At 49.5% G+C, this 22568-nt stretch overlaps 1 protein-coding gene, 1 long non-coding RNA gene and 1 pseudogene across 9 annotated transcripts in view; 1 reads left to right on the plus strand and 2 right to left on the minus strand.

Annotated features, from left to right (window-relative positions):
• Nucleotides 1–4759: 4759 nt before the first annotated feature.
• Nucleotides 4760–5395, minus strand: LOC128311891 (40S ribosomal protein S20-like; annotated as a pseudogene).
• Nucleotides 5396–10490: 5095 nt separating this feature from the next.
• Nucleotides 10491–22398, minus strand: LOC113596112 (uncharacterized). The gene is made up of 3 exons (XR_008295608.1): nucleotides 21720–22398; nucleotides 12273–12404; nucleotides 10491–11705 (listed from the first exon to the last, which is right to left on the minus strand). It is a non-coding gene; the product is annotated as an uncharacterized LOC113596112 (long non-coding RNA).
• The window catches only part of ARMC9 (armadillo repeat containing 9), a 147671-nt gene continuing 147499 nt past the window's right edge, over nucleotides 22397–22568 (plus strand). For all 8 annotated transcript variants that reach the window (XM_027048067.2, XM_027048050.2, XM_027048059.2 and 5 more), the window contains exon 1: nucleotides 22397–22535. The gene's annotated coding sequence lies outside the window, so the exon portion shown is untranslated. The remainder of the gene's footprint in view (nucleotides 22536–22568) is intronic.

Consider the following 22568-nt stretch of genomic DNA (forward strand, 5'->3'; position numbering starts at 1 on the left):
TGGACAAGAGCTTTTTAATTTGTTTTTCAGCCTCGATTTTAAATGAATGGACCTAGTATCCTCCCCCGCACCATGAAATGCCTAAACCCAAAGAGCTAAATCCTCGATTGTCAGGATGAGTACGCATGACTTTCATGTTGATGGAAGTTAAACTAGTTTATAGGTTATTTGAAAAATTATGCCAAAAAAAAAAAAATCAACCTTTGTTCATGACTCCAAGAATTCTCTGCAGTTTTTAAAATTGGATTGAGGGTATGGGTGCCATCATTTACTGAAGAAGTCCTTGTAGTGGTCGAAGGGAAATGTTTATTTAGGCAGCTCAGAAACATTTGTTTTTAAATAAGCTTTGCTGGAGTGCCTGGGTGGCTCAGTCGGTTAAGCTTCTGACTTCAGCTCAGGTCATGATTTCACGGTCTGTGAGTTCAAGCCTTGTGTCAGGCTCTGTGCTGACAAATCAGAGCCTGGAGCCTGCTTCAGATTCTATGTCTCCTTCTCTCTCTGCCCCTCCCCCGCATGCACTTGCTCGCTCTCTCTCTCTCTCTCTCTCAAAAATAAATAAACATTAAAAAATAATTTTTAAATAAGCTTTGCTTATTGTTACCTGCTTTTGACCCTGTTGAGGACAATAGATACAATTCATTTAGCCACTGGATTTGATAATGTACCCTTTTCCCCATTTTTTTCTGCCCTTTTTTCCCATGTGCCTTTTAATTTGAAATATAACTGTAATATAATAATGATGCAGAAATTTGAAGTATATACAATTTGGTATGTTTTGGCAAGTCCTATTTTGATTTCTGTATTATCAGATCTTACTTAGATGTTGGGCTTTTGAAATAAGCAGATAAGGTCATTATTCTGACAACCTCCCCTTCTCGTCTTCTTGCCGTATGAAGCGGGTCTTTGATGTACTGGGACACAGCAATAAGAGCTAGTTTGGGGGGGATTGGGTGGGGTTCTTTGTGTTTTGGCCTTCAATCACGTAAAATAAAAGGTGACTTCCAGCATTTATACAAGAATAGTTCTTTGCTGCAACCTTGATTCTTACACTTTTTAATTTAGGATACAGCCTTCTAAGGGCTTCTGCGGGGGGTGCTATCATTAGAGGAAACAAACGCCCAGACGGATCAGCCCTGTTCCACTCCACCACAGCTTTGTTGTTAGACCCAGGTCTAAAGGTTACTGATCCCAAAGGATGGCTCCACTCATTGGTTAATTTCATTGTATCCCCTCCTTTTAAATTCCTGTTTCCTCAATATCAGATGATTCTATAAAAGAGATTATCTCATTTCCTAGCCTCTCATTAGCTATGTCCTTCCTGTTCAAGCTCTTAACATTGCTTGCATTTCAGACAGTTATCTCTAACATTTCCCTTAATATATGAAATGTTTATAAAACAGAAGTCTCTCAATGATGTCACTGTCCAAAATTGAGTAGTCTGGGAGAGGTGGTACATTCACTGGCCTCTGGCCAAAGTTATTCCACGCTTATAGATTGAACTTCAGGGAGCGGTCAAGCTTTAGTTCTTGTAAGCAATGCAATTTAGGATTTGTAACTTGGTCTTAAATCTTGAGGTTGTAGCTCTAAAAAAAATGTAAGCTGTAAAGTAAAATGGCCACTTGGATCAGATTATGATGAGATTGTCTGTTTTCATGATGACTTTTGTTCTCCTAGAAGACTTCCTAGCATGTGCATAGCACTGAGAGCTAACCAAGGAGCAAAGGAATTTAAGGTGAAATAGAACAGGGTGAAATAAAGTCATGTGTGAAGACAGGATAGGAGCTAAGAATTGGCACATTCACCAGAAGAAACGGGAAAGTGGCGGCAGTTAACTCCCAGATGATGTCATTGTGGCGAACTTGCCGACTTGAAAGCAAGTGAGATGCACAGCAAGGAAACCAAATGGAAGGAAATTGATTTCTTGGACTGGGGTGAATACTCGAATCCTGTCTTTCTGAAACCCATCTGCAGTTAAATGACTGCTGAGTCTGGCTTTTAAAAGTACTCTCCTTATGGAGCGCCTGGGTGGTTCAGTGGGTTGAGCATCTGACTTCAGCTCAGGTCATGATCTCACAGCTTGTGGGTTCAAGCCCTGCGTCGGGCTCTGTGCTGACAGCTGGGAGCTCAGATCCTGCTTCAGAACCTGTGTCTCCATCTCTCTCTGCCCCTCCCCCACTTAGACTCTGTCTCTCAAAAAATAAACATTAAAAAATTTTTTAAAAATAAAAGCACTCGGGGCGCCTGGGTGGCTCAGTTGGTTAAGCGGCCGACTTCGGCTCAGGTCATGATCTTGCGGTCCGTGAGTTCGAGCCCCGCGTCGGGCTCTGTGCTGATAGCTCAGAGCCTGGAGCCTGTTTCAGATTCTGTGTCTCCCTCTCTCTGACCCTCCCCCGTTCATGCTCTGTCTCTCTCTGTCTCAAAAATAAACGTTAAGAAGAAAATTTTAAAAAAATAATAAATAAATAAAAGCACTCTCCTTAGACTTCAAGGCAAAAAACATGACTTCAGTAAATGTCTCTAGTGGAATATAACCATTTTTAACTGCTTTTTATGCTAGTTGGTTATCATGGGTAATGATATGTAAATTAATCTCCAAGAGCCATTTTGTTAGACAAAGAGCTTTGATATTTTCCTCTTCGCCCTCCAACTGTAAAGGTATAACAAACTAATAAATCCTTAAAGATACCTTATCTTTTAAAAAATTAATAACAGTACTCTCCATGGCATCAATAGCAAGTCTTTTCCTCCTCTGACCAACCTGTTCGTTTAACAAATTCAAAAAACACTTAATTTGAGCGTTTCTTTGTGCAAGGATTCTTGGGCACCTTGGCAGGTCCCACTCCCTCTGACTGCTTTTGAGCTCTAGCCTTCCTCAGAATTGGGTCTTTGGCCTTCTTGGTCCACTCTCCAAGCAAGCCCATCCATCCCACACCTTCATCCACCATCTTTGTGCAGATGATTCTCCAGTCCACATCTCTCCCACCCTCTTCATCTGAGCTCTTGGCACACACGTCCAGCCACTCACTGGATCCCCATTCGGGCTGCCTCTCGGGCACTTAATACAGTGTATCCAAGACACTTCCAGTCTCCTCTAACTTTTTGGAGCTAATGACAACCCCTCCATCTGGCAGCTCGCACCAGAAACCCACGCTTCCCCCTTGACTCAATGTTTAGCCTCAATTATCTCTTCAGTTCATCCACCCTCCTTCCCCCACTGGTCACTACCCCTGGTTCAAGCACTTAACTGTCTATCAGCCTCTAGACTTAGCCCACTCTAATCCATTCTCCAAACTGAGCTTTCTACAATGCAAATCATAGTAATCTGCTTCAAGTCTCTCAGTGGTTCTTTGTTGAATAATGCCCAAATTCTTTAGTAAGTGTTCAAAGCTACACAAGACTTTAGCTGCTGCTCAGCTCTCCAGCTTCTCTCTTGACTTCTCCCACCTCCCGCCCAGAACCACTTACACTTCCTCCAAAGATCCAAGCTTTGTGTCACCTCCTGGCCTTTGCACATACCATTCCCTGTTCCTGAAATACCCTTCTCTTCTTCACTCCCACCCTGTCCCTCTAGGTCTGGTGAATCTACTAGTTAGTTCTTTAGGTTTCAATTTATAGAGACTTACTTCAAGAAACCCACACCAATTCCACCTCCCCTCCCCCACCCCCAGAGCTGGACTAGGTCCTTCTGCTTCCCCAGCACCCAGTATCACCCCCTATTGTCCTTACTACCGTCATTCATTGCCTAAGTTACCTATTTTCCCCCTCATTTGTCTTTGTTTTTGTTTTTTAATGTTTATTTATTTTTGAGAGAGAGGGGGACAGAGGATCTGAAGCAGGCTCTGCACTGACAGCAGTGGAGCCCGATGCGGGGCGTGAACTCACAAACCGTGAGATCATCACCCGAGCTGAAGTCAGACACTCAGCAGACTGAGCGACCCACCAGGCACCTCTCCCCCTCATTTGTCTTGCTTACATTTATAACCTTAGCACATAGAGCATGATCACCTAGTCATTGTCTACCTGTATCGAGAACTGAGAGCCACAGCTGAGCACTAACAGAAGGATTGGGACGGAGTCCACGAGCACGTAAGAGGTGATTAATTCGTCTGTCTTGGAGCTGCCTTCTCCAGGGATCTATAAAAGTCTTTTCTCATTCCTGTCATGATTAAACGTTCCTGCTAAGGACTGTTTTTCAGTTTTGTTCTTGGAGAACCCAGGCTTTTCTTTGTGTGTGTAGGGAAGATCATGTCTCTGAAATCTATAATTGGCATGAGATGAGAAGAAATGAGCTTGGGCAAAGAAGCTTTTGTGGCTTTGTCCCATACCCCTCCCCAACCTCCTTATCTTCATTATTAATGAGACAACACTTCCACTTTCCACGAAAAATTCCTTAGAAGGTGGTTAGCTTGATTGTTTCTAAAGTTCAAATTCCTTTTCTACCCTTTCCTTTTTTACGATTAAAAGCCACAGGGGCCCTTCCAAGCCAAACTACGTAATGGGAAAATCGTGGACTCTGGCCTCAGACTGGTTCATATCCTGATCTTGTCCCTTGGTGGTTTTCTCATTTGTACAAAAGAAATAATGTTCACCTCAAGGTTGTTACAGGGATTAAATGATAATGGCTAATTATTACATCCTTAGTATGTGCCCGACACTACTGGGAATCACATGTGTTTCATATACTCATTCCTCATGACCCCCTAGGATATAGACGCATTTACCTTGAGATCTTTTTTTTTTTCAAACTGATAATCAATTTATTAAAAAGGCTGACTTAAGCATCTGCAGTGGTAACCTCAACGTTAACTCCTGGCTCAATACTGATGCAAGTAATCTGTTTAACAATCTCAGAAGGATGGTGCAAATCAATGACTCGCTAATGGATCCTCATCTGAAAACGATCCCAAGTCTTAGAACCTTCACCGCAAGGAGTTTTTCTTGTAGTGATTCTCAGAGTCTTGGTAGGCATCTGAACTGGTCCTTTCACTTTGAGATTCTTTTCCTTGGTGCCTCTGATCAGGTCAGCACATACCTTCTCCAAAGATTGTACGTTGCGGCTGGTTAGAGTAATTCTAATTTGCTGAATCGCCACCTCCGGTTCCACAGGTGTCTTCCCGGTGGCTTTAAAAGCCACGGCTGCCTCGCGGCTTCCTGACCGACTTGTTCCTCGGCGACAGCCAACAGCAGTGAGACAGGAGCAGGAGCCGGGCCTCCAAAGCTCCGCTGTGGCTGCGAGCACGTTTTCCTCAAAAAGCAAGATCTTCTTTATTAAAGAGCCTAGTACTTAAGTAGGCCTTAACTAAATTTTAGCTGAATAACGGTATGGTCTCACCCTTCATTTTACACATGAGGACGCTCATAACAGTGACGGGACCTGTTCAACATCAAGAGCCATTTGTACAGTTGTGTCTCCAGTTCATCTTTCCATTAAGCTGGTCGGTCTCTGGCCTGTTAATTTTCTGGCCTTGTTTGATCCAAAGGGGCAACAGACAAATGGCAAATAGCTACTTCTTTGCTTATCCTATGTCCAGACTCTGCTCCTAGTTTGTGTCTGCCACACTCCTAAGCCAGGACACCTTTCTAGAAAGGGGTTGTCAACAAAAGCAGTATTTTATTTCATTGTTCTCTCTTTCTTTAAGTTTTTATTTAAATTCCAGTTAACATACAGTGTAATATTAGTTTCAGGTGTACAATGTAGTGATTCAACACTTCCCTACAACATCCGGTAATGATCACAAGTGCCCTCCTAATCCCCATTCCCCCACCCACCTCCCCTCTAGTAAGCATCAGTTTGTTTTCTATAGTTAAGAGTCTGTTTCTTGGTCTGCCCCTCTCTTTTCTCCCTTTGCTTGTTTGTTTTGTTTCTGAAATTCTACATATAAGTGAAATCATGGTATTTGATGGTATCTTTGACGGACTTATTTCGCTTAGCACAATACTCTCTAGCCCCATCTACATCGTCGCAAATGGCAAGATTTCATTCTTTTTAATGGCTGTGATATTCCATTATATATATACATATATATAATGTGTGTGTGTGTGTTTGTGTGTGTGTGTGTGTGTGTGTGTGTGTGTCTATCTTACATCATTTCATCAGTCAGTGAACACTTGGGCTGTTTCCGTAATTTGGCTATGGTAGATAACGCTGCCCTAAACATCAGCGTGCATATATCCCTTTGAATCAGTATTTCTGTATCCTTTGGTTAAATAGTAGTGCATTTGCTGGATTGTAGGGTAGTTCTATTTTTAACTTTTTGAGGAAACTCCATACTATTTCTCTGGAGTGGCTGCAACAGTTCGCACTCCCACCAGTGCACGAGGGTTCCCCTTTCACATCCTTGCCAACACCTGTTGTTTCTTGCGTTGATTTTAGCCATTCTGACACGTGGGAGGTGATAGCTCACTGTAGTTTTGATTGTATTTCCTCGGTGATCAGTGATGTTGAGCATCTTTTCGTGTGTCTGTTGGCCATCTGTGGGTCTTCCAAAAGTAGTATTTTTCTAATCCCCAGAGCCTCTACAACACAGCCCACTACTGATGGGCATTTCCCATCTGTTTGCTGGGGTCTGGGCAGCTCCTTTGGTGCATGCACTCAGTGTTTTCCAAATCAGTGGGTTATTTATTTGCATCCGGGAGATAATTACTTTCCAAGATCTCAGGCATTACATACAGCTGGGACTTGGCGAAGAGTTGAAGAGACAGAGTTTCCCATTAAGTCATATTCCCAGGACCTGGTGTGAGCAGCCTCTGACTCCTGTGCCATGATCTCTCAGAAGCCCTGATTCATGTTCTAAAGATTAAGAGGTTCGCAAGCATCAAAGGCTTTCGCTTATGAGGGGTATAAACTAGCCTGTCCAAAATAAGGGGGGCGGAGGGGGGGGTGACGGGTCCCTAAGCAAATTCCTTTCTTTGTTCTTAGATTAGAAGCCTTCAGGGTGAGAGGAAGGGCTATTCACTTACCTCACTGCCAGCCCCAGGAATCAGTCTCTCCTCCAAGCCCCTCTCGGGCATGTACGACACACGGTTAGCAAGGCGATTCATTGTTCTTCCATGGTTTCCTGTGTAGGATGTCTGTTAACAAGCCAGTCTATAAATAAGCTCCTGAAGGGCAAGCATCAAAGTATCCCCCAAAGTCCCTGTCACAATGTTTGATAAATAAAGCCTATTGGTTTCAGATTAAATAATTGCGTTAGCTTGGGGAGTCTGGTGATTCTGACTTACACGTGATTAGCATATAAACTTCATGAGGACAAGGAGCTTGTTTGAGATGGTTTTGCCGTATTCTTGGCGCCTAGAGCGGTTCCTGGTTCACTGCAGACACTCAGTAAGTATTACATAGAGGAACGGATGGACAGACGGATGGAGGGACAGATAGCGACAAGCCTGTATTTTGCTCCCGTGTGTGCTTATTTATTTTGAGAGAGAGCATGCAGGAGTGAGAAAGGAGCAGAGAGAGAAGGAGAGAGAGAGAATCCCAAGCGAGCTCTGTGCTGTCGGTGCAGACCCCGACTTGGGGCTTGATCTCACAAACCATGAGATCATGACCTGAACATCAGGAGTCAGACACTGAGCCACCCAGGTGCCCCTCGCATTGACATTTTTAATCCTCCCAATTCTATCGTGAGGTAAATAGTTCTACCCCAGGAAACGGGGCTCAGAGAGGGTAAGGGCGCGTCGTAAGTTGTGAGACGGGAGCTCAGAGCCAGATCTGTGTGACTACAAAATCTTTTTTATTGCTTTTGCTTTTGCGTATATTTTAGTCACGATGGCAGTGACTCAGCATATCTGGAGTCCAACTCGGAAATCCAGCAAGTTTAGCTCCCGCTCAGATGATCGTGACGCAGATGGACCCGAGGCCACGCCGGGAAACGCCGTCCTATACAAAACCGCCTCCACAAGACCAGTGTCCCCTTGCCACCTCGATGGGGTGTGGATCTGGGGAGAGCGGGGAGCCCTCCAACAGCGTGGCCTTCAGCAAAGGCCCACCCGAGGAGAGGGGTGTCTCCGGGGGTAATGCAGGACCTCACGACTGAGACAGTGTGAGCGCACCTGGAGACAGGATGTCCTCACCAAAGGAAAGGTCCTCAGAAACCAAACTGACGGCCAAGCGGCAGGAGTGGGAGTGCCGTCCTGCAGCGGTCCCTTGGAGGAGTCTGTCTTTGTGGTACAAGCGATACGCGGCCCGGGCCCACCGGCCTCCGTCTCCAGGCTCTCCTAGACACGCCCCTGCGATTGCGACTCGCCATCAAAAAGGACTTGGGATTTGTCTAACTCTGGCAGCACCCCACTTTACGAGATGCCTCTTTGCCGTCTTTCCTAGCGCCCTGTGATGGGCATGCTGAGGAGCCCAGAGGCCACGATGCCCACTTTCCCTGGGAGGTGCCCCGCTGTGGCCCCAGCCTGAGACTGCGGCTCGTCGTGACGCGGCATTCCCCGATGGCGCCCGGGAGTAGACGCCATCCGGGGGGTCCTGGCCCCGGATTCCCCAGGCCTCGGGCCGGCCCCACAGTGGCCTGAACACAGCCTCCCCTCTCTCGAGTGCTCTAAAAGGAACCGTGAGCAGTCAGCGCGGTCACACCTCGGCCAGCAGCCAGGGGAAGGCAAGAGGGTCACGCTCAGGGGCGGGGGAGGACGGCAGCACCAGATCTGCCATCAGCAGGCCACACGCATGCTGGAGCCAGCATCGCAGGGCCCAGGACGAAATAATTCCATTCTTCTGAAAATAATTTGATCAACATATATTTGTAGTCGAAACGGTCTTGATGGGAAAAATTAACAAGTTGCTAGACTTCCTTACATTTATTTTGTGCCTTAGAAATGTTTTATTTTGGGGCGCCTGGGTGGCTCAGTCGGTTGGGCGTCCGACTCCGGCTCAGGTCACGATCTCGCAGTTGGTGGGTTCGAGCCCCGCGTCGGGCCCTGTGCCGACAGCTCGGAGCCCGGAGCCCGCTTCGGATTCTGTGTCTCCTCCTCTGTCTGCCCCTCCCCTGCTCGTGCTCTGTCTCGCTCTGTCTCTCAATAATAAATAAACATTAAAAAATTTAAGAAAAGAAATGTGTTTATTTTTAATGGGAGCAAGGAAGGGCGTTAAGTGGAAGCACCATCATCTTTTTAGTGCCTGGAGTCTTCAAGGGCCCTGATCTAGGCCCGCATGGGGACAGGTAAGCCATGCCGGGTCCCTTCGTATTCCCAAGCCTCTGCTTCAACACAGCCAGGCTGTGGTGGTGGAGCCGCCACAAACAAGGAATATGGAAGAGCACTGCGTCTGAGCAGAAGCTAGCGGGAACAAACCAAACTGCGGAGGTCAGGTCCATAAACGACTGGGTTCAGCCCCTACTTCTGTACCACTTTGGAGAGGACCCAGGAAGCTCATTCACTCACACATCGCCCTTTCTCCAGAGAACTGCTATAACCTGTGCAGTCCAGCCACCAGGTCCATTCCCTCTGCTAACTGGCATCTGTATCTTCATTTCTCCCCGAGGAAAGGGGCCGCTTGCTGGCTCCGCTCAGGCACCGGTCAGCACCCTCCAGCCACAGGTCTTGGGTATTGCATCAGCGAGGAACCAACGACTCCCGTCAGGCCGACCCCGGCCGATAAGCCCCCACCCCGGGACACCTGTTCCGGCTACTGGGAACCACCCCCTCTCTTCCGTTTCCGATGTGGCCTGGATGTGATGCCAACCCAGAGGACGCCGAGCCAAGAGGCAGCTCTGTGCCTCGACTTCCAGACTTTGAAACGCCGTGAGCAGCAAAATGCTGCGCTTAAGCAAAACGCCAGCCGCTTGGAGTTGAATTGGGGGCATCTGATACCAAAAGAGTACTTCCAGAGGCGACTTGCTCTTGCCACGGCCATGTCTTTAGCTGGACTTGGTCAATTCACATTCCTATGCCCACCACTCCCAGGGCCCGAAGCAGTGGTTTTCAGACAAGGGGCGCAGCTGCCCCGAGGAGGGAGGCATTTCACACATTGGTGGGGGCATTTTGGGGTGACTGGGGGCATTTCCACGATGTCTGGGGAACGCAAGCGGCACGCCTGGGGGGGAGCCTGGCACACCGGACTGTTGAAGAGCGTGGCTGCGGTGACACTGGTCTTGGTTCGCTTCAGACCTTTACCGAGAGCTGCTCATCATGTTGAAAACTCGCGTCGAAAATGGCCACAGCACCGGGGACCCAAGTTGCTACCACGGCACATGTGCGCCAGCCACAGGGCGCTGGCTGCCTGAAGGCCACAAGCATCAGACTGGTGTAACCGGCCCAAGTGCTTACATGCGGAAATAGGTTTGGTTTTTACAAATCGCTTTCCTTTGATTTCTTCTTTTTATTACAGTTAGGGCATTATAATGATTATTTTAAAGCCATGTGGGCAAACAGGTTAAATTACCTGGGAATTTCAGGGCACCTGGGTGGCTCAGTCGGTTGAATGTCCGACTTCAGCTCAGGTCACAATCTCACGGTCCGTGAGTTCCAGCCCCGCGTCGGGCTCGGGGCTGATGGCCCAGAGCCTGGAGCCTGCTTCCGATTCTGTGTCTCCCTCTCTCTCTGCTCCTCCCCCGTTCATGCTCTGTCTCTCTCTGTCTCAAAAATAAATAAACGTTAAAAAAAAAATTTAAAAAAAAACTACCTGGGAATTTCATTTTAGGATAGGAAGGAGGACGTTACAAAACTTGAGGCTAACAAGGACGTCTGGGAAGTTGGAGACTCACCACCCAGGGCAGCTAGGCATCCTCCGTGGGGAGCCCCTCTGAGGCCTCCCCGTCTGTTCCTCCCAGCAGCCTGGCCTCCGCTGGCTGCGTCGTCGGCAGGCTCTACCCTAAAAGGACATGTGAAGGCTGAGCAGGCAGAGAAAATGAATGGGCTCTTCTGGCTGGCGCCCGTGGCTCTCACAGCTTCCCGGAGGGAGGGAGTGGGGGCTATGGAGGGCCGGGGGCCAGGCAGCCTCCCAGGACAGGGCCTCACCCGGAGCTTGGGCTCCACTGTGGTTCCGGCCCCAGGAGCCCCCGATTAGAGAATCCAGAGCAAGGCAGACCTCCAAGTGCAAGTAAAGAACATTGCCAGAGAGGCGCACACACATTTCTATGACACAGATGTTCTAGAAAATGTGAGTCAGGACAGACCAGAATCCTGAGGGCTCTTGGGGCCAAGATGGTGGGGGGGGGTGGGGGTGGGGGTTGGGGGGAAGGAAATCTGTCCCCATCTTGGCTCCTTCCCCGGACCTGTGTTCTGGGTTTGGTGCCGTGAGTGGACATGGCAAAAGGCCTGCTCAGGAAGTTGTGTGGTCGCAGCTGGCCTGGCCTGAGACCTGGCCTCCCAAAGGCCTGGACAGCATAGACTCGAGGGGCTTTGGGGTCCAGACCAAGGCCTAGACACTGCAGGGCAGTGACACCATACTACACCGCCATTCCAGAGTACCCCTGGATTCAGTGGTGGGTCAGCCAGCACCCCCGCCTTCCCAGAGGGAGGGCCACCCCCCCAGACCCCAGCCCCCCCCTCGGCACTTCCAGGCTCGCTCCAGGGAGAAGGCTGAGAAGGAGCTACCCTTGCACCTCCCTCCCCAGCTGTTCTTGGAACCAAAAATGTTTATTTACCAGCCTTTTGGTAGGTTCCTCCAGGAAGGGATCTCGTGGGAAGGCTCAAGGGGGAGACAGAGGCACAGGACAGGGTGATGATTCATCGCAGCTCATTCTGTGCCTCCCTGCCCAGTCCTACTGTGTGTGGAAGCCCAAGTCCAGATCATGTCAAAGTGAGTCTCTGTTCCAGCAGTCAGCCGGGCCACCCTTCCCTCCACCTCCTGCTAAGCTCCCCCAAAGATGCTGCCCTAAGCCTAGTCCTGTGGCCACCAGAGATATAGGGATCTGTGGGTCTTTGCTGGACCACCTCTAGGTATGCCTTGACCTTAGGTCAAGACAGACAAGACAGGCAGGGTCAGAGTTCCATTCTTCTAGCTCAGGTACAGAGCTGGCCCGGGACAATGCTCTGGCACCTGCTCGAGGTAGAGTGCAGTGGATGGGCTGCGTGGGCCCACTCACGTCCAGGCAAGCTGGTCTGTGCGACCAGACAGGCAGGGAAGCACCAGCTGCCCACTGGCTCTCAGGACAGGGCCTTGAATCTATGTCTCCCCCAGGGTTACGTATGGAGAAGGTCAAGGAACATTGTGGGGCCGTGTGGACTGGGGTGGGCAGCAGAGACAGAGCTGGGTCCTTGAGCAGTGACAGCCTCCTGATGCTCCCAGCTCCCAAGACAACCCCTCCCCAGATGCCACCCCCTGGACCTACCCCCTGGATGCTTGTCTCCCTCCTCAGTGCTCCCAAATCAGAGTGCTCAGCGCAGGAAGTGCTTCTCGGTAGACACATCATCCGGGCGGATGTCAGCTGCCTCTCCTCCTCAGGCTGTCTCGGGTTTTCACCCTGTGCCCAATTATAAAGAGAACTCAGCTTCCTTTCAAGCGCCCCACTCATGAATGCCCCCAAGAGAAATGTGTAGATGGCATGAGGGGTTCTGAGGGGCTATATTCGCATGAGTTAGAAGTGACCACAGATCTCCCTGGACAATCAAAGTGATAGCAGCTTAAATAAGGTAGAGGTTTGCTTCCCTCTGTTCATCACGTCTGTAGGCATTTAGAGCAGCCTGGCCTGGTGTGCCTCAGTGTCAGGGATGCAAGCGCCCTCCACCTTGTGGTGCTGTGTACTGGGCAGAATAGAGTCCCCACAGGGTTCACGTCCACCCAGAACCTCAGAATGTAACCTTATTTGCAAATACGATCCTTGCAGGTAACCAGGAGGAAGTCAGACAGGAATAGGGGGAGGCCTTCAACCCAGCGGCGTCCTTATGGGAAGAGAGGAGGACACACAGAGACACAGAAGCAGAGGGAAGGCCACGTGATGAGACGCAGCCAGGGAAGCATCTACAAGCGGAGGATGGCCCACAACCACCAAAGGCTGGGAGAAAGTTTCCAGAAGGAACCGACCCCGCCTGCACCTTGATTTCAGACTTCTGGCTTCCGGAACTGTGAGAGAACACGCTTCCGAGAGAAAGAATATGCTTCCGTCGCTTTAAGCCGCCCAGTTTGCGATCATTTGTTCTGGTGGCCCCACCAAACCAATAGGGCTACCATGTATGGACTCCTTCCCCAAGGTCACCTTGAGGTCCCACGTGGTACCTGCACTTCAAACAACCCATCTGCGTTTCCAGCGGCAGGAAGGAGAAAGGAGGAAGAAAACAAAGAAGACACAACTTTCCCCTGACGGACGCATCCCGGATGTTGGATGCAGTCTCTGCTTTCATCCCCTTGGCCACCGTTGAATCACCCAGCAGCATGTGGCCGGTTAAAAATGGTTGCTTTTATTACTGTGGAGAAAGGGGAGAAGGGTAATTGGGCCCAATATTGCTCATGCTACTCCCTCCATTAGATGTTTCTGGCCCCCAAACCCCCTGCTGACGGATCTAGCCCCACCGTGGTTTCCCAGAGTGGCTCCCCACTGGCTCTACCCCCCCCCATCCCCCCCCCAGCTCCAATCCCCTTCTTTGTCAGGGCACTTCAGGTCAGTGCCAGCTCCCCCTCGTCTGGCACAGCCCACAGCCACCTCAGCGCTCAGAGGCAAAGGCCCTGGGGCCAGCACCCGGACTCCTGGGAAGGCGGAACACGAAGACCCCGGACTCCCGTCTGCTCCTCACCCCACCCTCAGCCCGAAGGACTTAGCCAAGTATTTCTTCCAAACAAGTCCAGGGCGCAGCCTATCAGAATATCTGGAGAAATTTCCTGCCTCTCCATACAAACGAGACTGTGTCATCTTTCCAGCCTGGCCGTGGTTGGTCGGAAGTCACCACTTCACGGCCCAGCAAGGGAAGCGTCCAGACTCAGAGCATCCCCCCCCCCCCCCCCCGCCCCATCACCAGCCAGTAGGCCACGGGGAAGGAAGCAGCTGCGTCCAAGGGGCACAGCCTTCCCCAGCCCATCCGGGTGTACAAAGGCGATGGATTGCAGGGTCCCTTGGCAGCAGGAGGTCCCCCCACCCCCACCATGGACTTCTTTCACTCTCTGTGTGTTTTTCATGTGGTCCTGTTGACTCCAGAGCCCCTGTTCAGCAGTCCCAGAGAGCTCTGGGACTCTGCTTTAACAGCACCTGTCGGAGCTGGGGCCCACCGTATCCTGCAGCTGGTGGAACTGGAAGGCGGCCGCCAAGTGTCACCAAGCGGGGAGCACAGTCTTGACGTGTTAGTGTCGACGGCTGGGACGCCGAGGGGCCCAGAGAGCGGCCGTCCAGGCCTCAGGCTGTTGCAGTATTTGACGACGACGCCCCTTCTGTTTGCACCAGTGTCCCTGGAGCTTCCCCTGTTGGCTCTGCCCAGGCCCTCAGTTGGGCCATATTTGCCTGAGCCCGAAGGGATGGACACAGTTCCTATCACTTTTCCTGGACAGCTATTTCGCCCCTAGAGGCTGCAAATACTCAGGGCAAGGGGTGACTTAACTCTGTTTAGCAGAAACCTCTGAGCCCAGACAAGATGCTGCTACCAAGCTCGTTACTCCAAATCTCTGCCGACTTTGGCACCTCCCCCCAGGATCTTGGCAGGTCCTCCTGGAACCTGGTCCAGCCTGGAGTCAGAGAACCAGGCCGCTGCCCTGACTTACAGTAAGAGGGGGGAGGGGGTCCCAGAGCTGGAGGCCGGGGCATGTGTCTGTGCCCCCCAACCCCACCTCTCCTCCTTGATGGGGATTTCCAAGGCCCCAGGGATGGAGCCACCACTGCCCAGCCTGTGTGAGCCTGTGTGAGCCCAGAGTCGTCCTTGCAAGTCAAGCGATCAGCATGAACACGCTCAGCAAAGGAGCCCTTACCCGATACACACAGAGATGTTTTAGAAAGCCAAGGGCCGCGCGTAGCCACCCTGGAAGGACTGGAATCAGACACTCAGGGCCCCCAGACTCCAGGGAGAGCCCTGCCCTGGGGCTTAGCTCTGTGCAGGCCACCCATTTGGGGCCTAGCCATAGACAGAACTGACTTCCAGTCACTCCCACGCAGAGCCAAAGGCAGAGTCCAGAGAAGAGCGTCAAGCGCAGAGCTAAAGGCGGGGCGGGAGTCCTCCTTCCAGCTTTGAGCGAGGGGGGCTCCTCCTCTGACTTCCCGCTGACGGGAGCCAGCAAAGATCCTTTGGCTTAAGCTGGGTTTATACATATATATATATATATATATATTTTTTTTTTTTTAACTTATTTTTTAAAGTAAGGCCACCCAACATGGGGCTCAAACTCATGACCCCAAGAAGTGTCGCATTGCTCTACCGACTGCGCCAGCCTGGTGCCGCTGGCTTAAGCTGTTTTGAGAGGGGTTCCTCAAGTTGAGGCAGGAGGGAAAGCGAGGCGGTCCCGCCAAAGGGGGAGAGCTTGCAGCGAGCGGGGAGCCCGCATGGGGGCCCGGGGCCGGGGCGGGGGAGGGGGCGGCGACGGGAGGGCGGCCCGGGCGACTGATGGGAGGAAAGCAGCGATGCCCGGGCGGCCCGGTCCCCACTCCAGAGCGCGCGCGATTTCTGGGAACCTCTGCGCGCCCGACCGCTGCGCTGGCACAGCCGGAGTCCGGGTTCCTGGAAGTGACCGCCCGAGGGTGGGGCGGAGGGGCTGCGCCTGGGGCCTGGCAGGAGCCAGATTTCCGCCCCGCCCAGGCCCAGGTCGGGGTGGGACGGCCGCTGCCCTGCTGCTCTACCCCAGGGCCCCGGCTGACCCCATCCTTCCCTGAGCTGACCGTCGGCTGGGGGTCTACCCCCCGCAGCCCCGGCTCCCGCACCCCCCCCCCCAGCCCGCTCTGTCCGCGGGGCTGGCCTCGCGCGCTCTCCCCGCTGCCCCTGCGCTCCAGCGCCGTCCCAGCCCCTTCGCGGCGCCCACCGCCCGCAGCTCCGCAGTCAGCAGGTGTGGGTGGGGCCAGAGAAGGTGCACGTCCAACAGGTTCCCAGGTGACGCTGCTGAGGCCACTCTGGGGACCGCGCTTCGAAAGCCAGTGGCCAGTCCATACACATTCTCCCCTCACCGCCCGTAGTTTCACTTTTGGCTTCGTATGTCTGTTAGCAGCGAAAGGCTTTTGGTCCCAGGGCCAGACAGAAGTTCTACCTCCTGCCCTTGACCTCAGGTTCAGCTGAGCTCATGGATCATTCGCTAATGATGAGGAGAAGGGTAAAAAGGGAGATTTAATGTGACTGTGTGCACTTTCCATCATCAGGAATTATGCCTTTTATGAAGATGAATCAACTATTTTTTCTTGTAGCTCAGTTATCGCCGTCTCACACTCCTTTCTGGTCTGTATGGAGGTCTCACCAGGAGAGCAACAGTCACAAGGGAAAGCACTGGTGTTTAGGCTAAGGCAAGAGGAGGTCAGGGCGTGCTTAGTGGCTCACAAGAACTCCTGCACATCCCATCCAAACGCCAGGGACAGCCACAAGACTAAAGACATTCTGTGTGTGCCTTGTCTTGCTGGTTCTCGAGATGTGTCAACAGCCGGGAAACCACCCAGATGCGGTCACTTTAGCATTTACTGCTCTGTGCTCACATCACATGCCGTGCAGCGTGCATTTTTAAGCTTGCTTAGAAGCTGGCGATATTCCTGAGAACCTTAAGCGTCTGTATCTATGAACACCAGCTGCTGTGAGTCCCACCAGCCTCTTGCAGATGTACACTTGCTTTGAAAAGATCTTGCTTCCATGGGGCACCTGACTGGCTCAGTTGGTAGAGCATATGACTCTTGATCTCGGGGTTGTGAGTTCAAGACCCGTGTTGGGTATAGAGCCTACTCAAAAAAAAAAAAAAAAAAAAAGATCTTGTCCCAGATTTGCTCTTCTGCAAGTCCATTAAAAAAAATTTTTTTTATGTTTATTTTTGACAAAGAGAGACAGAGTGTGAGTGGGCAAGGGGTAGAGAAGAGAGGGAGACATAGAATCCAAAGCAGGCCCCAGGCTCCAAGCCGTCAGCACAGAGCCCAATGCGGGGCTCGAACCCACCAACCATGACGTCGTGACCTGAGCCAAAGTGGGACGCTTCACCAACTGAGCCACCCAGATGCCCCTCTGGAAGTCCAAATAGCCTGCGTCTTTTTGCCAGCTTCATCAAGTCCACATGACAGTTGGGGACTATGATGTAACTCACACCTCTGGGATAGGGCAAGGAAACCTGGCACTCGGGACTCCAAGACTCCGGCCTCACCCACTGTCAGGACTCCCCTGCTTTCCTGCTCACTGATAACTCCCTTAGGGGATGGGGATGTGTATTCCCACTTGGGTATGCTCTCTTTCCACGAAATCAAGCAACCCTTGCGGACCAAAATCCAGTGCCTCCACCTCTGCATGGACTCTGAGCTAGGAAGACAGATGTATCTGAATCCCCCATACATCATGACTTTTGGACAGTGACAAAACCCAACTTTCCTGGAAGGACTTTTTTTTTTTTTTTTTTTTTTTTTTTTTTTTTTTTTGCCCAGGCAGTGGGTTGGCAGTAGTCCATCTTTTGATTTGCGCTTGGTATTTCAGTACGTTCCTCCTCCAACCTGCTGATTAGATCCAGGCCCTGTGCTTTCTCAGAAACATGCTCTTGGTCTGAACTCCCCCTGTTGGAGCTCCGAGATAAACTCAATCCAGCTGATTGCCAGGTTTGTCTGAGTGGGTCAGCCTGAAGGGCTTAATTTAGGTGGCTTCACCCTCTCATCCAATTCATTCTCTTCGGGGGTTTTGACACAGTTCCTCTGTGTGTGGTTTCAGCTATTTGCCCTTCAGTAGAGAGAGAGGCCAGGAAGTTGCCTGCGACAGCTGCAAAGATGACTTCATTTTAGAGCTGTGTCACTTTTGGATCTGCTTTCTCCAGCAACGGCAACAAAAGAAAAAGAAAATAAACAAATGGGACTACATCAAGCTAAAAAGCTTTTGCACAGCAAAAGAAAATACTAATAAAACCAAAAAGCAACTTACTGAATGGGAGAAGATACTTACAAACTTGATAAGGGGTGGATATCCAAGATATGTAAAGGACTCAGACAACGGAATAACAAAAAGGCAAACCCTATTAAAAAATGGGCAGAGGACCTGAAGAGGCATTTTTCCAAAGAAGACATACAAGATGGTCAACAGGCACGGGAAAAGATGCTCCACATCACTAAACATCAGGGAAATGCGAATCAAAACCGCAATGAGATACCACCTCACACCTATCAGAATGGTTATTATCAAAGAGATAAGAAATAACAAGTGTTGGCAAGGAAAAAAGGGAACCCAAGTGCACTGTTGGTGGGAATGTACATTCGTGCAGCCATCATGGAAAACCATATGTTGGAGGTTCCCCCCAAAATTGGAAACAGAACTATCATGTGATTCAGCAATTCTACTTTTGGGTATCTATCTGAAGAAATGAAAACACTAATTCAAAAAGATATATGTACCCGTACGTAATTGCCAAGATATGGGAGCAACCTAAGTGTTCACAGACAAATGAATGGATAAGATGTGGTATATACATATATTCAATGGAATATTACTCAGCTATAAAAAGGAATGAAATCTTGACATTTGCGACAACATGGATGGACCTGGAGGGTATTATGCAAAATAAAATAAGTCAGACAAAGGAAGACAAATGCCACATGATTTCACTTATATGTGAAATCTAAAAAGCAAAAACAAATGAAGAAACAGAACAAAACAGAAACAAACTCAGAGATACAGAGAACAAACTGGTGGTTTCCAGAGGGGAGGGAAGTGGGGGGATGGGCCAAATAAATGAAGGGAATTAAGAGGTGCAAACTTCCAGTTATAAAATAAATAACAGGGATGCAATGTACATCATAGAGAATATAATCAATAATATTGTAATAATTTGGGGGCTCTTGGCTGGTTCAGTTGGTAGAACATGCAACTGTTTATCTCAGCGTCGTGAGTTCAAGCCCCATGTTGGATATAGAGAGTACTTAAAAAAATTTTTTTTAATATTGTGATAACTTTGTATAATGACAGATGGTAACTAGACCTATTGTGATGAGCATTTTGTAATGTATAAAAATATCGAATCACTCTCTTGTGCACTGAAACTAATATAATATTGTATGCCAATTATAATTCAATAAAAAATTAAAATGTTTGAAACTGGAAAAAAAAAAGAACTGTGTAGCATGGCACAGAGATGCATGGCCTCCCACCCCCAAGGTGTTCAAGGGCTAAGGTCCATAGAAGGGCTGCAGATGGCTCAGATTTGTCCCTTGAATGCAGAACTCAGCCAGTCCCTTTTATTTTCAGGGAAAGCTTGGTTAGCTCCCCTGAAGTATTGTGCATATTCCAAGAATTGAATTTGGGGTTGAGTTTTTCCCAGCAGCAACATTTTGATAATCCTAGAATTGGAGTGATGGGTTTATACAGATTCATTTCATTTCATTTCATTTCATTTATTTTGAAAGAGAGCATGAGCAGGGGAGAGGCAGAGAGATAGGGAGAGAGGGAATCCCAAGCAGGCTCCATACTGTCAGCACAGAGCCCAACGTAGGGCTCAGTCCTACGAACTGTGAGATCATAACTGGAGCCAAGATCAAGAGTCAGACACTTAGTCAACTGAGCCATCCAGGCACCAGAAAGTCATTGTGGGATGTATTGGTAGGCCTAAGAACTGGGAAGGGGAGGCACTGGTTTACTGTACTGCTCTGAACTCATGGATATACAGAGTCAACATGGGCACTGCCCAGATGACACTTCAGATGGAAGCAGTTTGCCTTTGTGACAAAAATATCCTTTGTACTCATACCAGGACATATCACATTGACATTTTTTTTTCCAATTTAGTGCTTGTATCACACAAGTGTTCAAGGGATTGAAGGAATTCTTAAAGTATAAAGAATGATAGCAATTTATCTACTGTTTCAAGTCATATCTGCTTGTTCTGGTATCACCCACAATCACAAAGGTACAAGTCAGAAACCAACCTAGATCCTTGACAACTTGAGATGATGGTAAGAAGCTACCTCTGGTTTTATTGTAAGAAAATTAACCTGACATTTTTAATTAATAACAAATCCCCTTGTTGAAGGCACTTTGAGTTGATATGACATATACAGAAATTATGTCTACAATAGGATTCTTTGGGTTGCAAGTGACAGAAACCCAACTTGAATCCGTCTGAATAGAAGACTATTTGGTTGACTGGAGGGCTGCTGGAGCTGCTGTAAGAACGAGAACAGCTCTATGGAACTCAGAGTCTGGACCCAGGGATTTGACAACCCCAGCATCTTCTCTTTGCATCTCTCTGGGTGACAGCTTCATTTTCTCAGACTTTTTTATGTGACAAAGGACATGGTTATAAGGCTACCCTGGAATCTCATTTTACAATAACCTGAACACAATTCAACAGAAAAATGCCTCGGAAAGACTCTCATTGGCTTAGCTTGAATCACATGCCCATCCTGGGCCAATCACCATGGTCAGAGATGCAGGGTAAGATTAGTCCATTCCCAGCTGTGTGACCAACCCCGTGGTCAGGTGTATTACCAGGAGGGACAGAGGTGATGGGCAGACAGAGATAATAGCCACCACAATGACCATAATCCTGAAGTCAGGCAAATGCACCCAGAAGGCAAATGCAAAACAGGAGTGGTATTTATTGTAGCTAAGAGCCGAGGGTTCAAAGGCACAAGGACCTAGATTTGGTCCGGTTCCACCACTCCCCTGCTGTGCGAACTCTGAGTTCTTAACCTCTCTGTACCTCCTGTTATTTATCTTGTCAAAGACAAAACTTGGACAAAGAGACTGATATGATTTAGCTTACTGCAATAGAAAGCACCCCAGATCAGACATCGTTAACTTAGGTATAAGTACAACATTAATCTATAAAATTCTGAAAATATCCATCTCATGGATGTGGTGTGAATTAATTTATGTAATTCACTTAGCACAATGCTGGGCACACATGGGGTTGTCATATTTAGCAAATAAAAATACAGGCCAATATAATGTCCTGTATATACAATAAAATAAACCAACAGTTGGGATATACTTATATTAAAAACTTACCTGAAATCCAAATTTAAAATTTAAGTGTTCTAGGGGCGCCTGGGTGGGTCGGTCAGTTGAGTGTCCAACTTTGGCTCAGGTCATGATCTCACAGTTCGTGAGTTCGAGCCCCGCGTCGGGCTCTGTGCTGACAGCTCAGAGCCTGGAGCCTGCCTCAGATTCTGTCCCCCTCTCTCTCTGCCCCTCCCCTGCTCATGCTCTGCCTCTCTCTGTCTCAAAAATAAAAATAAAAATAAAAATAAAAAACGTCTAAAAAAATTTTAAGTGTTCCGTATTTTGTCTGACGACCTTTGGCACACAGTGAACTGACAAATGTTAACTTATTGTGAATGGGAGATTTTTTTTTTTCATTAAAAAAAATTTTTTTTAATGTTTATTGAGAGACAGAGACAGCATGAGCAAGGGAGAGGCACAGAGAGAGGGAGACACAGAATCCGAAGCAAACTCCAGGCTCTGAGCTGTCAGCACAGCCCAACTCAGCTGGAACTTACAAGCCGTGAGATCATGACCTGAGCCGATGTCAGAAGCTTAACCCACTGAACCACCCAGGCATCCTGACATTTATTTTCAATACATACTACATGGACAGGATTTTTCTTCCTGCCAAATATAGCTTTTCTTTGAAGGCAATCTCAGATCCCAGAAGAGCAGATCCCAGAGCCACAGACCATCTTAGGGCTTCTTTAAAATAAAGCTCACCTAACCTTCTCCATGACTCTTCCCTGACTCTGGCCTTGACCGTCTTTTTGGAAGCATGAGGTGGAAACACGAAGACTCCCACTACAGAGCCTCAGTGCCTGGAAGGTCATGTCTCCAGCCACCTCCCCACCCTCCAGCTGAGCTGGAGACTGGCAGGTGCTCTTTCAGTGCTGTTTAACTTGAGCTCCGAAGCACCACGTGCAAGGAGAGGGAGGATTTGCGCTGTTCTATTTTTGAAAACCAAAATTTCACACGGGGCGGGGGAAGTTTCTTAAAATTCCCAGAAAGTGCTGCAGCGGGGTGGAAGGGTGAAGCGTAGGCAGATTTGGGGCGACATTTTTGGTTCCAAGGTAACTCTGAGTCGCTCCTGCGAACGGGAGTAACACCTGTTTTTCCACGAACACCACTCTGTATTGTATTCTCTGGCCGGTTTTGTTTTTCCCGGGATACAACGAGCTCCTTGAAGTTAGGTATTGAGCCCAGTCGGTTCATCCCCAGAGCCGGGCAGAGCGCCAAGCATCGTGGACATGAACGAACGGGAAGTCGTGGAGAGGAGGACAGGGGAAGCCACCCCACAGCGAGCCTCACGCAGCGGCCACCGCGCCGCGAAATCCCGCTTCACTTCCGCTGCCGGGAGGCCTCAGAGCCCCAGCTCCCGAATCGCCCGCCTTTCCTCCCAGGATGCTCCGCGCCGGCTGCGTCCCGTGATTGGCTGCACCGTCCCCACGTGACGTCGAACTGGCGGCGCCGGTTGCCTGGGCGACAGCTGGAGAAGTGGCGGCGGAGCGGGTTTGGCGCGGGCGGCAGCGGCCGTGCAGCAGGTAAGCGCCTCCTCCGACGCGGCCGGGCCGCCC

This window comes from Acinonyx jubatus, chromosome C1, assembly GCF_027475565.1.
Source record: "Acinonyx jubatus isolate Ajub_Pintada_27869175 chromosome C1, VMU_Ajub_asm_v1.0, whole genome shotgun sequence".
NCBI lineage: Eukaryota > Metazoa > Chordata > Mammalia > Carnivora > Felidae > Acinonyx > Acinonyx jubatus.